Source organism: Diuraphis noxia, unplaced genomic scaffold (genome assembly GCF_037042655.1).
Source record: "Diuraphis noxia isolate RWA-SAM2 unplaced genomic scaffold, SU_Dnox_SAM2 contig0001, whole genome shotgun sequence".
In the NCBI taxonomy this organism is placed as follows: Eukaryota; Metazoa; Arthropoda; class Insecta; order Hemiptera; family Aphididae; genus Diuraphis; species Diuraphis noxia.
In genome coordinates, this window is record NW_028301711.1 from 24581364 (window position 1) to 24599449 (window position 18086).

At 26.2% G+C, this 18086-nt stretch overlaps 1 protein-coding gene across 2 annotated transcripts in view; it reads right to left on the minus strand.

Moving 5' to 3' along the window:
* The window catches only part of Eaat1 (Excitatory amino acid transporter 1), a 33299-nt gene that overhangs the window by 12682 nt on the left and 2531 nt on the right, over positions 1-18086 (minus strand). The window contains exon 1 of one of the 2 annotated variants that reach the window (XM_015512050.2): positions 10497-10938. The exons of the other annotated variant lie outside the window; for it this stretch is intronic. The gene's annotated coding sequence lies outside the window, so the exon portion shown is untranslated. Of the gene's footprint in view, positions 1-10496; positions 10939-18086 lie in introns of those variants that run through there. 2 annotated transcript variants of the gene reach the window in all.

Genomic DNA, 18086 nt, shown 5'->3' on the forward strand with positions numbered 1-18086 from the left:
ATATTAATAATTATAATATCAACTCTTCACTTACAGATACGATTATAGACAATGAGTAAATAACTAACAATTATAATTAAAAATTAAACAGAATTTATTCCTCTATTTCAAGAAAATCATTACGTATGAGAACGCTTCATAGTAGTGTGTAGCTGATATAGTTAGTAAATTGACGGAAATACAAATATTAATCAGAGAGTCCTAGTTTTAGTTTTATAAATTTTAAATATGACATTTATTTTGATGTCACGTCATATGCAGCTTATAAATAATTTTAAATCCTAAATAATAATGTAAATATTTGCAGTATATTCAGGACTATTACCACGGCGACTATTGTGAAGTACATTTCGATAATTATAAAAATAAAAAAATGTTAAATTTTTGTACCAAAAGCAATATTAATATTGTTATAAAAATCACCGAAATAATCTAAAACATATCATTTAAATTTATCGTAATTCTAACACAATTCTATAATTATTAATCATATTAACATAATATTTAATATTAACCATTAAATACAACATTTAACATTTATATTGTTATAAAAGAAATTACACCTACTTTTGAATAGTAAAAAAAATTAACTTATAATATAGATTCTAGTATTAATGAAAATATGTTTTAGAGGTACTAACTAAAATAAAAACAAGAAGCTGAATAGACACATAGGTATAATCATTACTATTACCTACTTTAAATAATATTTTACAAGTCATAATAATATCATGTATTATTATAAACTAAATTACATCAGTTTAAACTTAGAAATACACGCGCATAATAGCGACTAGATTATTAATTTGTATACTTTAATGTGAATACTAAATATGCGATAAATTAAAGATATTTTATATACTTAAATTTAATATATTGTCCATTAATTAGTGTTTCCATACTTCAGTTTAATATTAATTTAAATAACAAAAAAAACAGAGATGTAATTCTGCTGTATATACTCAACAGTATAGGGTACCTACAGGCTACAAGATTTTGAGAGAACCAAACCATCGTCATTGAGTAGGTCAATATTATGGATGTGAATAGGTACATTGTGAATAAAATTTAATTCAATGATATGCATAATTGTAAATGTAAAAAAATGATTGAAGTGGTGCTGGGCTATCAGCATACATTTCTAGGAATATGTTATTACATACTTATTATAATCCCGACGAATCATGTTTTTTTAATTATAAAACAATATCAAAATCTGGAATTTTTCAGTTTAAGTTTCTAAATCCGTCAAAATTGTAACTTGAAAATAATGTTCATAAAAAAATGTATGTTTTTGATCAACATTTATACAATTTGATAATTTTTATATGTCTAATACTAGCTTCAAATTAGTCTAAATTATGAATATTTTATTATATTATTATTGAATTTCAATAATTAATCATAAAAAATTTGCTTTTTCGTAATTTTTTTTAATTTTCAGTTGAAATGCTTTTAAGACTTGTGAGGAATCACATTTAAAATTCAATTTTTTTATTACAGTATAAATCATAATTTATATCGTCACAATTGTTATGAATTTTGTAAAACTTGTAACCTTAAACGCGTATAAAAACGTATTTACATAGTTTAGAGAGCTAACAAATTTTGATTAATTATAGCATGACAAGAAAATAGTAATCGATTATACCAAAAATTTGTGTTTGTTGCATAAATATTTTCGTTCTTCTTTTTTTTTTTCATTTTTATTTGACCTTTCAAAATAGTATATACCAACTAAATCCGATACTTATGCTACATTGCTACTAGAAACCCCCCTCAAAATTGAATTTCAACATAATTTATAATCTTTATCATAACCTAAAATACAGAGACTTTTCTGCATACATTTTTATAGAATATACTAGAAGATGATGTAATATACATTATTATAAAAATAAATTTCACCTGTTATCAGTAATTATAATCTGGGCCAAGGAAATTAGAAGCTTATAATCGTATCAATCAACAATTTAAATGATACATTTTGATTTGTTATCTGTTAATATTTTGACTTTTTAGTATAGTATGGCCATAATATCCTACTAAGCTACCTGATCGTAACTTAAAATTAATAACATCTTGAATTATTGGTAACATTTACCTTTGACTTGATTTCTAATTTTAATAAAGATGATCATTATTTTTCTATCTATATAAATTATGAAGTGTAAACATGTTTATAAGCTATAATTATTTACTGTACCAATGTATAGTGTAGGTACACGCGATAAAATATGCACAACATTATCTATATCACTATAATATGCTAATGCTATTGTATCATCGTATTTAATTATTTATGAAATATTTTTTATATTTTCGATTATTAATCTAAGTTTAACCTAAGATAAATATAATCTTAATTACTTTTTATCAAGTATTAATTAAATTCGGGTGATTTTGGTAAGTTCGGACAATTTTATACGCACCTATAATTAGCTATTTATAGAAAAGAATTACTACGAACATACCTACTATAATCGTACATATATTTAAAAAAAAATCAAAACACTTTTATAATAGGTTTGTGTTACAATAGCATTATATATTGTGTTTAAATGTTTAGTAGGTATTTACACAATGATAATAATATTGTAGATATGGCTAGGACTACATAATATATTTGTATTTATTTAATTTGGTTAATGCAAATTGTATATTTGTATTGTAATAAATGAAAATTGTTGTAAAAGATAATGACATATTTGATATGACACGAAAACACATAAGCAGTATAATATTGTAATGAATATAGTCAGACATTAACAATTTCATTTAAAATATGAACTAGTTCACATACATATATTTGAAATCATTCATTTGTCTAAGTAATAAACTTATAAGTTAATTGATATTTATCAAACATAAAATTAACAAACTTTTTTCACTTCAATATTACTTCTATTAAATACGGTAGGTTTGTACTATAATTATTTATAAGTTATATATTATGTTGATATTTGATAATAATTTTTCTAATTAATAATCATTATACATTTTTCTATGATAATATGAACTTTTGAAACTTTTAAAATTTGTGAGTTAATTCAGACACCTGAGTATAAAATGTAATTGGTAAATGGTATAGTTATATTATACCTATACTATACTAATTTTATTTTTAAAAGTGTTATATTTCATTAATAAATGTGTTCCTAATACGCAAAGTACGAAACTGGTAACTGCCAAAACCAAATGGCCTATGCAGGGATTATTTTGTTGGGACAAATGACCTAGTTGATTTTTTTAAATAAATAAAACGAGCTAGTTTATAGTAGATAGTGTGTCTTAAAATCACTTGTAGTTTAATTAGTTAAAATTATATTACATGCTATTATTATATGTTGGCATATATTTTATTTTTATTTTTTTTTCTATATCCACTGCTAGATAAACATTCCCAACTCTACCTAAAAAATAAATTGTTGCTTTACAAAACTTTCATGAAGCTTATTTGAACATTTAGAACATATAGCAACTAACTATGTGGTGCAGATAAAGGATTCAACATTTATATGATATAAACTTCCAATCTTTGTCACTCCGTATAATTACTAACGTGCTTTTCTATGTAACGAATCATACACTGCACTCAGATTGGTAATTGGTGTATACAGGCTGTCACCGAAGTGATTACATTCTACTACAAGCGCTTCCGCTACAAACTATCCGAATCTACTTTTCTGTACTTAACTCAGTTAACATTCGTAGTAAACCACTGAGAAAACTTAAAAGGCACCGGTGTACTGACTTTGTTCAATTAAATTAAACAGTTGAAAAAAAACTAATACGTTTATTTATACATTGTATAATGGATATGATATAGACGATATAGTCCATCATGTAGTCGATTGTATTTTAATGTTACTGCAGGGTGACTTCTCTCCTCTCATATCTTTAGGTCTTTGTGTATTCTATTACATAAATATGCTTATTTTTAAATATAATTGCAGATTGTATATAATTCAATAAATAAAAAAAATTCGAAGGTTTCAAGAAAATATAATAGGAACAATAATATTGATTTGTTAATTGTTTTATCGATATATTTTAATTTTTACAAAAATATAATCATATAACTATATTTTTAAGTTTAAGTGTGTAAAACAACTTTACAGCTATGTAATTATTAATTATTAATTATTCGATGTTCTAAATTATAATGAATTCTAATGGAGCTTGTTTTATACTTTTTAAATGATTAATATACCTATTATAAATACCAAATCAGTTTAGTTATAAATTCATGAATAAATAAATATAAACTCGAAACAGGTACCTTATTGGTTTTTTATATCAATATAACCAAAAAACTAAAAATAAATAGTATAGGTAATCGGTAAACAATTCAACATTTATAAATTTATAATAAAATCCAAAATATGATTATTGCAAGAAAACAAAAAATATATATATAGTATAGGTATGATAAATAAAAGTAGGTACCTATGAATTATGGACGCCACTAGTGAAGATAGAATAAGGTTTCTATCTATAATATAGGTTTTTAGACATTGAAAAAACGAAAACATTTTCATATTATGAATTTTATGAATACAGTAGGTGGTAATATGTACAACAGATAATAAGTGGTTGGTTATAGACACCTATTTACCATGAAACGAAGAAGTTACAATCAGATAAAATAATTCAATCAACTATTAAAATATTATGTTGGATATTAACAGCTTAGGTACCTATTGGCAATTACTAAAGTGAAATGTTTTTTAAATTTACGCGATTAGAATTTAATAGTTGACTATTGCACGTTATATTATAATGATAGACAAAAAACCCACATAAAAAATATATATACATTAAAAAATTATCACATGTAATGAATATAAGTATTAATGATAGTTAAATTAACTTAATTTTTATTGTTTATTCAAATTATTTTTAACATTGATATATTAAGTCTTTGAGAACGGATCACTTAACATAATGCTTCGTAAACCGTAGTATACACATATTTATTATGATATGGACACAAAGCCAAGTTTAAAAATGCATATAGATAATTATCAATATTAAAACGTTTATTATTCAGTATAATGCTATACTATAATAAACTATAAACAATATTATATACGAAAGCGAATTACTACCACTAAATTGGAATTGGTAACATATATAGAAGTGAAATATTCCTTCTTTTTTTTCCAGAAGTGACATGTAATTTTAATAAATTGCTATTATTATTTATAGACAAATAAGCATAATTTCACAGGTGAAAATTATGATTTTCATAAATCATACACGATCTAAATAATAAATATAATAATAATTACTTAGATACTGAAGTTTGTTTAAAATGCTTTATTTATTTAAAAAAATATAAATTAAACAAATAAAAATTTGGAATATTGAAAAAATGCATGAAATAAAAATAATATTATACCTACTCTTCTATTTCTGCGTTAGACTGTATGTCTTAGCTATATAAACATTATTATTAAATTATATCAATAAATAATTGTTCAATTCGGACTTTCAAACTTGTATAGACAATTAGAGAGTGTAGGTATCTATACAATACTGGTCTCGCCTCACTTATCGTGGCTCGAAATAGTGGTGTACCTATATTATGAATTGTTATATCAAATACATAAGCAATAATTGACGTCATATTCAGAAAATGAACATGAAGTGGGCATGGTTGTTAATATTTTTGAATTTTTTTGTCTGTCAGTAGCGTATACCATTTTATGCTTGGCGTATCTATGAGGAAATTCGAAAATAGACTTATTTTAAATGTCTAAATAGGGACAATTTTCGATCTATACAAACGTAAAAACATTATAAACATGTTATATAAGTCTCCTGCGTCCTGCTCCAAAATTTGTTTTAAAAAAAGATTCAAATAAACATCATACTTGTAAAATCAGAAAATAAATCCCTCGGCTTAGTTTGCCTGCATCCTTTTTATATGTTTACTCAGAATCTAGAAAATGGTTATTGATCATAAATTAGGTACCTAAGTATAACATATAAAAATTTAAACAATGTATTATAAAATATTTTATCTATTGCGATGTAAACAAAGATTTCTTCGATATTATATTATGTACCTAACAAAATAATAAATTATATATAATATGTACATAATTATTAGATATTTGGCCAGGCAATGTGGAATATGGTAACATGTATTTTAAATGTTGATATAAACCAAAATTCTTGTCTAGTAATTTAAACGCTTACATAATACGTATAACAATAGCACAGTGGCACATAACATATTACATCATTTAAAACTTTTTCTATATAAAAACATTTTTACAGAAATATCAACGACGAATCTAGCATGACCTTACTTAAAATCTAAAAATTGTATTTATTGAAAGAATTTTAATGTCGATTTAGTTTCATTATGTACTAATATGTAAAATAAAAACAAATATGTCATAACAATAAAAGAAAAATAATAGGTATTCAAATGGATAAAATATTGCAAAATAATAATGAAGTCGTAATATTGTAGAGCTAGCTGATAGAAAAGAAACGCTTGACTCTAGGAAGTAGGCAATACACAAGTAGGTATATTGTATATTACCCTATCATAGATTTCATATATTATAGGTATGTCGTTGTAGTACTACATGATAAATTACAATTGATACATACTTAAAGGTATTAATTACGAATTATTATTTGAGTCAATATAAAATGTAACCACTTTTTCGAATTATTATATGATTATAATGTATATTCAACCAATATGCCTATCGTAAAAACGTTTACTGATTCTACTTGTATTTTAATATTAATAGGTAGTAAAAAATAATAATAATAAATAATGTATTTACTAATTGTATACATGTATATGAGAATTGATTATTGGGGATTAACTAATATGAATATAGGGCACATTTCAACATTTGTACTATTGTTAAACTAATACACATGAAATAAAATGTATTAATATTCAAGTATATAGTTAATCTTTAGTCTTAGATCATATGTATTACGTAATTTAAAAAGTCGATTATATTTTAATTAGATTTCGTTAAGATAATATTTATATTGAAATATTTAGGAATTGATAATATATAATATAATTATTAATATATTATGACTATTTGATAATTAGCGTAAATAAATTCTAACTTATTATTAAACTTACATTAAGTTTAAATATCAAAATATGATAATAATCACAAGCCTTTATTTATTACTAGCTGAACCCATGCACTTTGTAGGTCGTTTAAAATCCTACCTCATCTTATATGTCTCAAAATGTGTGTTAAATTCGTGTCCTGTGATTTTGCTTGCAGTATACTTTTATACACATAGATAGATAACGGTTAAAATATACTAAGTCAATAATCTTACACCGATATTCAATTTAGTTTATCATTATATAATTTTATTCGTTTTATCGAGAAAAGTCTGATAATTCAAGTATTCGATTGAATGATATTTGAGCCTATCACTTTTTAATTTAGCCTATCTTTTGCCAATAGGTCTAATATATCTCTGTACCAAATTTCGTTGCTGTCGATCCAGCCGTTTAGGAATGTATAAATGACAAACAGACGAAAATCCATTTTTGTATATATAGTTTAGGGGTTAGGACCTATGTAAATACCCAAGAACTGCTAAAATGTTAACATAAATTACGCTTGTTAAATTGTAACATTGTTTACCACTTTAAAGTAAAAATCTTTCATTATGTACCTAAGTGTTGTATTTTATATAATATTTTATTTCTAATTTAAGTATATGTGATATAATACATAATATAGTGAATACCACAATACTAATATATTCTATGTAGTACCTATTAGACTAATCTACATTTGGAAAGTTGCAAAATGATTTAATGCTTTAATGCCATAAAAAAAAAGAAAAATGTTCTAAAAAGATACGACTTAGTGCCTTAAATAAATGCTTTAATATCAAAAAATTCACTAAAAATTGCCCTAAAAAACTTTAAAAATGTTTTAAATTAAATAAAAACTAAATTTTGAACTTAAAACTTTAAAAAAACACATTATTATGAAAAACATTGAAATAAACAAAAAATTCTCTTGTCTTCCTAATTATTAGTATTAAAGAGGTAGGTTTATTATTTGTCTGTTTATGGTAAGACATTTTTAAAACACCTATTCACAGTTTTTCTCTGTGAATTAATATTTAATTAATTCAAACAGCAATTGATGAGTTGTTTTATATTTATTTCCTATTGTAATTATAATTGGTAAAACCGTAAAATTTATGACTAAATAGAAAAAAATCACAATTAAAATTCTTTCTAACAAAATTCATATAAAAATCCTTAACCTGTTTAGAACACTTTCTCATACAGTGTCCATACCTAATATCGATCTCATTAGTTTACCGGATGCATAGATTGTGACTTGTTAATTGTATTTCACGATGAGACATATTTTTAAAACACAAATAAATAGTTTTTCTCTGATAATTAGAATTAAATGAATTTAAAAAGCAATTTATAACTTATTTCGTTTTTAATTAAATCTTAGTTTCTATTGATTTTAGATTTACTTATTATAATTACATTACTGGTGCAGCTGTCAAATTAAAGACTAATAGGATATATCACGATTAAAATTCTTTATTATAAAATTCATATAAAATACATTATATTATTTTGGAATTTAGGATACTTACCAATCGACTATCACCTATCTCATTAGTTTACCGGATGGAATATTGTATGCCTAGGTTACGACTTATTAATTGCATTTTTTCGGTAGGTAAAACATATTTTCAAGCCACCCATTAGTCATTTTTCTCTGATAATTCGAATTTAAAGAACTTAAACAGCAATGTATGAGGCATTTCGTTATTAATTGAATCTAAGCTTCTATAGACTTGCACCACTTGCCTATAATAATAATTACATTTCTGATTCAATTGAAACCATCAAGTTCAATACTATTTTTCAAATACCACGTTTCAAATTCTTTCTAATAAAATTCATACAAAATGCAAATAGGTATAGCTATATACCTAACTTATATCATATTATGTGAGTTTTACCTGATGAAATATTTTATACGTAACGTATGGTTATCGTAGTTATCTGATCAGTATTTATCCACACCAATGATTAAAAATGAATTAGTAGGCAATGAGGAGAAGACATTGTTTCATTTTTTACAAAAACATTATTACTATTTAAACAAGACACTACAGGATACATGGCATTTATACAAATGACAAACAAATTGATTGTAATGTGAACTCACAAATATTTTCTCCATTTAATTAAAATCAGTCATACTGTTATTTTATAGTGGTGTAATCAATACTACGGTTTAAAAATCACCAGGATAGATGTTTATTAGAAAGGAAGAAATACAAAAGAGCATGTAAAGTGTCCGGGTATAAACTGTTAATCTGGTGATGTGTACCTATATATTTTATAACTCTAGTGCATATCGAGGAATAATTCCTCGAATTATTCGACTGATTTAATTAAATTTGAAAAAAATGAATTAAGTATTAAAAAAGTAAGTGTCATGCATAATAATATTATATTGGCATACATAATAAAAAGAATAAGTTCAAGCTAAAAACACATTATTTTATAGTTCTGTATTTGAATATACAGCTCATGATAATATAATTATTGTATTTCAAATACTATAGTGTTTTCTATAGTTATATGCTTAAATTTAAAGTATTGTAGATTATAATGTATCCAATTCAGCTTATAAATAGCTAACTTGATTGCCAACGTTCAATAATGAATACGGCACTCGAGAAAAAAGAATTCAGCTTATAATAAAGTTGTATGTCCACATTTGTCCACAATTGTCCAATAAAATCCACACATTATACGTTTATTGATACAATAGCATTTCGATTTAATGTATTCAAGGTATACATTAATATATCATGTTTCACCGTCCCCATTTTGGAAAAGAGTTACAGTCTATGTTAAGTTATGTACCTATGTATTGTTATTACTAATTATAGCATCAACGAAATCCGTTGGGTTTCGAATGGTTAAGCGCGCTAGTATAATACTATATTTTACGAAATCCGTTGGTTTTCAGATGGTTAGGTACGCGCGTGGTTATATGTAAGTATATACATGTGGGACTTATAGGTACCTTTATAGTATTAAACGTATTGTTTTTTCTTTAAAAAAATAAAAATTATCGTCAAACGATACTGTTGTACACATATAAGGTATATAATATAGATAGAGGGCATATTATATTATATCTGAACACAATTACATATTATCATATTTTAGTGTGCAGTTATTACTGTGTGCGTTCTACAACAGAATTATCGCGATATAATACGTGTGGCGGATGAAAATTGTGTAGTTGATAAGTCAAATAAGCATAGGTATAAAATAAAGTATAATAATAATATATAGGTACGCAAAAGATATGTATATGTCCCATTATATAGTACGTATGTGTGCAATTCCAAATAAAATATCAAATTCATAATATATTATGTAGGTACCTACATATATTACGACGTCAAAATGTTATTATACTCACTATAACTTAATGCGCATAAACGCGGATACGACGGGAAACCAGCTGCTGCAAGAGCGGCGATGTGCACGGTGTGATGAAGATTGAGACGCTCGGTGGTCGTTGGATGATAAAATATTGACGGCAGTGTGATACGAATCTCAAATCTGACGCGGACGGGTTGGTTATAGGTACCAATAACGTGGTTATTGGTCGATACCCTGTGTACCGTTTCGAGCCGATGTGGTGTGCCAAATTACTACTGTCTGTCGACGTGAAAACGATGTATAGCAGAATTCGTAGAACCGTACTGTACGCGAGTGATACAACTCATACAATCGTACCTAAATCCTGATCGATGGACACGAACTGGTAAGGCAGAGCTGTGTCCACACGACGACGACCGCGACCACGTACGTACCCGAACTGTCCGGTATGCGTTACTAAACACCGGCGCTCAGAGCGTGTGTGTCCGTCGTCCGGTTTGAGTATTGCATCGGCTCGTCTCGGCCCCCCGGTCACAGGCAACAGGTTGTTTTGGTGCGGTCTTGGACCGTGGTGGTGGGAGATCGCGGTGGTGGCGCGCGCGGCGTGGTGCGAAGAACCACTGGCCGGTAGGGGAAAGTGCGGTTTCGGATGCATTTTTCGGAACGATTGCATAGGCTAGCATGCCGTATTTTATTGTAAATCATTTCATGCACGACATTCTTTCGGTTTCGAAGTAAATCGAGAAAAATCTACTCGAAAGTTTTATTTATAATCGCTCAATCCGTTTTAAATATAAGATGTTATTATTAGGGTATACATCCGGGATTCGATCAAACCGTTTGTTTTTACAGCTTCGTTAATTTTATATTTTTTTCCATAATATTATTACGGATAGAAATATTGTTAATACTGAATATATTCATGAACGCAGACAATAGCTTATACATAGATACACACATTAAAGCAAAACTGGTTCCTGTTAGGATTTGACCCAAAGTATCGTTTCAGGTCTGATTCAAGTTTTTATTCTAAACTTGCTGCAGCTGCTATAATCATTGATTTATTTTTTACTGAGAAGTAATAATATTTATTCAATAATTGCACTTCTTTACTCTAAACTTACAAAAGATATTATGTCACGATTAATAAGCTTGACTATGGTTGAAATTATACTCAAAATTATAATCAAACTTAATTCTAATCATAATATTATGGATGTAAAAAATAAAAATCTTCCTTTAAATAATTTAAAATTCCTTTTGATTGATTTTTTATTACATAAGCACATGATCAGTGGCATACTTAGAGGGGGTGCAGGAGGTGCATTGCGCCAGGGCCCTTTAGCTGTGTTTTATAAATAGAGCCCTCGAGCCCATAATCGGCCTAATCAACAAGTAGCAACTGAAATTTTATAAGGGGTCCGAAAAATTAGGAGCACCCCTGTGCTTAAATACATACATACGCCACTGCACACGATGAAAATACAACAGACTCGAGATAGCTCGAATCTCAAAACATTAACTAGGTATTCGAATTTTTTCATAAAGTGTTTACAATAGTTAGGTATATTTGAATTTTGAGGTATTTGTTTAACTATTAAGAATATTTTATGCCCCTTGAGATTCGAGTACAACGTATATTGTTAAATTTATATGATTACCTGAATATATTATATACAATTAGGTACCTCAAGCGTCCTGATTTTATGTTCTGTTGGAGTGTGTCTACATCCTCGTGAATTTAACTTATGTAAGAAACTCGATTGTTAATTGATTAACTCTTGCTGTTAATTTAGCATATAATTGCAACTTATTTTAAATACTGGATAAATCGAAGTTTAAATAGGATTTACAATGTTTAGAAGTGGATATATGTGACTTATATTACTCTACACTATTTTTATACACTTTGATTTGACCTAATTTAATATAGTGATAATTTTATCTCAACTTATTTAATATTCATGTTTAATCATATTTAATAAATTTATAATTAATAAACGTAGACTGATTTTTTTTTATTACCAAGACTTCCTGTTCAAAACAAGTGAAAAAATAGTATAGGTACCTATGTGATTATTGGTAATACAGATATAGGTATTACATAATTCTTCATATTGTTAAAATATAATTAAGTTGGTAGATATAATGTATACAACAGTTAAATGCATTATATACGTAAAAGTAAAACGATTTAATGTTGGATGCCCTGACATATCTTGGGTAGGTATACGAGTAGGTAGTTTGTTTGGAATTGTTTGACCCTGTCACAATGGCGCCAGCAACCCCAGCGATTAAAATCCACTATAGGTATTTTTGTGACCGGAGAGGATACAATATACAATTATTTACCTGAAATGGTATTCATATTATAGTGTCCACCATTCGGATTATGCGAGGTCCCATTGAATAGTCATGGTGAACATTTTATGGAATATTAGTTATACAACAAATTTGTTAAGTTACATGAATGTTCTAAACAGATTACTAACATATATAAATGATTTCAAAAATATTATCAAAACCAACAAATATAAGTATATAATACAATTTTTGTAAGTAGTTGTGGTTTAAATACGGTAATTTTTACCAAACTACAAACAGTACAAAAACCATAATTATAATACTCAAAACAAGTATAAAAGGCAAGAAATATTATTAATAGTTCTAAAACAAGAGACAATTTCTTTCAATTTTTATAAAATTTTATTTATTGAGATTATAGACATAGAAATTTATAGTATATAATTATAATGTTTCATATTTTCTTCCAAAGAAATTATTATACACATTACGACAATTATAATTTATAGTTTTCTGTTCATAAAAATTTCAGACTACCTTATTTTAGGTAAGTTTGTAAAAATAAAATACAAAATATAATTATTTTGATTTATTGAGTACCTACGAAGCTACGAGTCTACCTGCAATTAATTACATAACAATTTCATGTACATACGTTTGAAATAGTTTACGATTCGTAAATATCTTTTTACATCAAGGCATTATTTAATCTGCTCCACGGATAAAATTAAAATAATATTATTTTAATGCAAAATAACTAAATATAAAAGAAAATTAGTGAATACATTGAAGATTCATTATGAAATAAATGTTGTATTGTAATTTGTAATACCAGACTTCTTAATTCTTCGAAGTACCTACCTACAAATGATATTTGCATAATATGAACAACTCAATATTTTTTGATTATTTTTAGATTAATTGTAAATCTGTAAATATTTGTTAATATTATTTTATTAATCTTCTATAATCTTCTATATATTAAATACTACTAATGTTATTGACCAATAACTGTTTTCATAATAGTACCTACCTACAACTTGGACCTCAATAACTCAAAGTGGACCTAATTCAAATTAGTTCATAGTTTTTGAAGTGTTTGTAAGTTATGTTTCATACATATAATTCAAAAAACATATAAATCGAATTTATTTTTATTCTTTGAGAGATTCGATTTATTAAAACTTGAATAATAATAATTGAATATTTGATCTGCTGACCGTTGTGAATTAGGTATGACTCCCTCGATTTAAAGGTACCAGAGGCGTGGCCTTGGGTAACGTTGGGTACTGTCACTACCTGTGACGAACTGGTTTTTTACATTATAGTAGAGATCTTGGTAGGTATTTCAAAAGAATATATTTTCCCGAGTTCCCGGCTTATAACAAAACAGTTTTTACACAACTTCCTTTATACGATTTATTTTTGGTTGGATTTTTATTAATATCAATAGTGAGATTCTAACTAAAAATTATCGTATTTTGGTTATTACAATAAACCTAATGGATAACAATAGGATTTTTAGTTTTAATAAACACCTGTGACCTGTATAGAATATATATCAAAGTATTATATACATTATATTATCATCATTTTAATACTTTAAATAAGGTTTAATTATTTCATTTAAAGATTCATATCTATATATTATAATGTATAAAATACATTTTCACTTTTTTAATGATTTTAAAATGTACGAAATAATGTTTAAAAATGGTCATAACTTACTAAAAAATAATTTAAAAATAATATCAATAAAATCTTCCGTTATACCCTGGATAATATTCGTTCCTTTTAATTTATAAGTGATGAATTCTATAATATACCTACTATAAATTGAAAATAAAATCATAATTAAAATTGATTTGTTTTTATAAATAATGTCGGTACTTAATGGTTAATAATTTCCATTAAAATATATATATCTTGATATGTGTTATTATTTATAAATTTATGAGAATATTTAAAAATCAAATGTATTATTGTATTATACATGACTGCAATGTAACTTATAATGGTTTCCTAATTAAAAATATTAATTATATGCCAAGACAATGAAACGATTATTTTAATAAAATAAGTTCATGAATAACTTTTTAACTAGTCTATCCAAATTGTTACTTATCAGAGCCAAATTTAAAAATTATAATCATAGAGAAATAAAAAAAATAGGAAAAAAAATATAAACATTAAAATGTGTAATATTGTAAGTTAATTATAAAACTAAATGTTAGAAAATAGTATAGTAAGAAGTATGAACTAAGAAATAACTAATAAAAATCAATGCTCAACTTTTTTTAAACATATCTTCATACAAAGTATAGTAAAAACATTATTCACATTTAAAATTAATATTTAATTTAAAAAAAAAAAAACTTTAATGTTAAATATCTAATGCAATCATATTTATTTGAGCTTAAATGAATTTATAAATACTAACGATAATAGGTAAAGTCTATTAACTAATAAGCGACTTGTTAACTCATATTTAAAAAAGATGGTTATAAATTCAGTATAGAGTTGATGTGGTTACCTATGTATATAATTTATAAATGTGGTTAATTGCAATTATTTTAAATTGCAAACATTCACACGTTTTTCGTATATGCTTATTTTAGTATATTACTAATTAATATAAACTACTAATAACGTCTGTATACATTTTCAAAACACATAGTGCTCTAATTAACGACATTTATCTTATAAAAAAGGTACTTTTTGAAATCAAATGATGTTTACTCAAATCATTTTTCAACATCTTTGACTTTTAGCGTGTTAAATGATTCATTCAATGCTCTAGAAATGCATCACTCAATTTTATGCACCGGTCAAAAGTTTATATTAGTTATTAAATATTAACTATAATAAATAATTAATAAGAAACCTGCTTTGAACACGTGTTTAAAAAAAAATTAAACATAGCTAAGTGGTACATGGAAATGATGGGAAAAATATCGTGTTGCATAAAAGTAAAAAATTGTATACAGTTTATTGAAATTTATATAATGTTTATGATTTAAATGCAGTAAATTAGTCTATAAATGATTTAAATAATTAGTGCTATTCTAGCTTGATATACATGTTATATTGCAGGTTATTTATTTGTATTTCATTAACTTATTAAATGATAAAATAATAATAATAATATTAACAAAACAAAAAATAACGTAGGTAGAACAGTTTTTCAGTTTTTAGATAATCATCTTAATCAAATTAAATCTTATTTCTTTTTGGAAGTGAAACCGAAATTATAAAAAAATGTTTAATATAGGTACTCGTATATTATATTACATAGATATATTTATAAAATATGATATTTAAGTGAATGTAATAATAATGTATACAATAGTTATAGCATCGGCAAAAGTACATTACAACCAACGGTGTTAAATCTAATTTATAAACGCAACCCAGTAAGCCGGATTCGTGTTAAATAGGCAAACCATTTTACATAAAGGCTTTAAAAACAAGAAACAGTATACATCGATCCGTATTTTGAGAAAGTAAATAACCGATACGATAAAATAAAGGATATCATCCTCACACATACATCACTTTCTAACATAAATATTATCTATGATATAAAAATAATAATGTGGGATGGATAAATTTATTAGTGGGTATCTTGCGGCTAAACTTTTCGTTGAAGATTGGACTTAAAATAGTTGTACAAAATTCCGTGGAATAAAAGTAGATATATCAGTTATGTTTGACATCGCGTAAAGTGAACGTAATTTCTTGGAGATGACATTTAGCGAACAATTAAACTGGCGTGAGAACATAATGTGACAATTAATTAATTAGCCGAGGCGCATATATAGTTATATATATATATATATTTTTTTTTTTGGCGGCTTGTAATACACCCTTTTTCCTCCGGACGTGACGCATATTGCCGGATATTATACACTGCTCACTCATCTCGTTGGTCCCATCACATTATTCTGCCCGCTATCCCACGATTACAATCGACCATTTTAATAATCATATGCAACGGACCCTCGGAATGACAGATACTGAGGCTGACTTAAAAAATTATCAACACACTCGCGTGATCGTGGTGGAGGTGGAGTCGTGATGAGACACGATAGGGTCTTAGTTGAGGGAGTAGATAAAATGAGCAATAGGTGCAGGCAAAAAAAAAAAAAGAGATTGCTGTGATAATATGATATTATAATATGTATACGATAAAGTGTACTGCAGTTCACTAACTGTGACTGTAATAGTTGTGATTGAGGGGGGGGGGGTAATTGGCGGACAGACGATGAAATAAGCGTGAACGCATTATATTATCGGCATTATAGAATAGTTACAATGGCATGTAGTAAAACGGTTAGTAGTTGATAAACGTGTCCCGGATGGGTTTCAACAGTTAACCGCTGGAACGAATAGGTCCCAACCTATTGTACTGGAGGTCAAGTACTACTCGACATATTATTTATAAAATTAAGAGCTACTATATTATACAATATATACTATGTATATAGCATATTATACAAGTTATCGTTATTAAGTTATTAATGTAAAATCTAAAACACAACTGCATTGAGTATCTCATCATGCCAGTCAAAAAATCAGTGTCAATTATTTTAAATAAAATACACGCGCAATAAAACGTTAAATAAATAGATTGTACCTACCTATAATCTTATACAAAAATATCTATTTTTTTAAATTTAAATATATATTTTTTTTTACATTTATAACATAAAATAAAATTTTAGGCACACATAATTTTTTTTTTAAATCTTCTATATTATTGGGGAAATATATATTAATAATCTAGAAAAAAGCAATTTAGTAGGTGTATATATATATGTAGGTAGGTACGTAGTGCTGAGAACAGAGGGGAAACTGCTATTAGTTGGTATTGCTTCTCCCTGAAGGTAGATATTTGATTCTTCCAATTTGTAGAAGGGCTGCAATATCTTAAGGGTTAAACTCCGATTTTGCATGTCGTTTTAAATTGATTTTTAGAAAATACATAATTAAAATAAACTAATGAGTATATTCTCAATGATTATAGATAGGCAACTTTAACCATTATATATTACGACATCATAATATTATACAAATATTTATTGTATTAAAATGTAGTAATTTATTTATTATAAGTATGCATATGCATTAATAATACATATATTATATATAATTGTACAGATTATTATTTTGGTATATAGTTAGGTACAGACGGTACAGTTCAAAAATACAGGAAAATTAACAATAAAAAAACTAACAAGAACCTTAAAAAGCTAAAATAAAATACAGGGGTGCTAGTGGTACTACCCTTCGCTCCCCTCTTGAATGCCACTGTTAGACATTG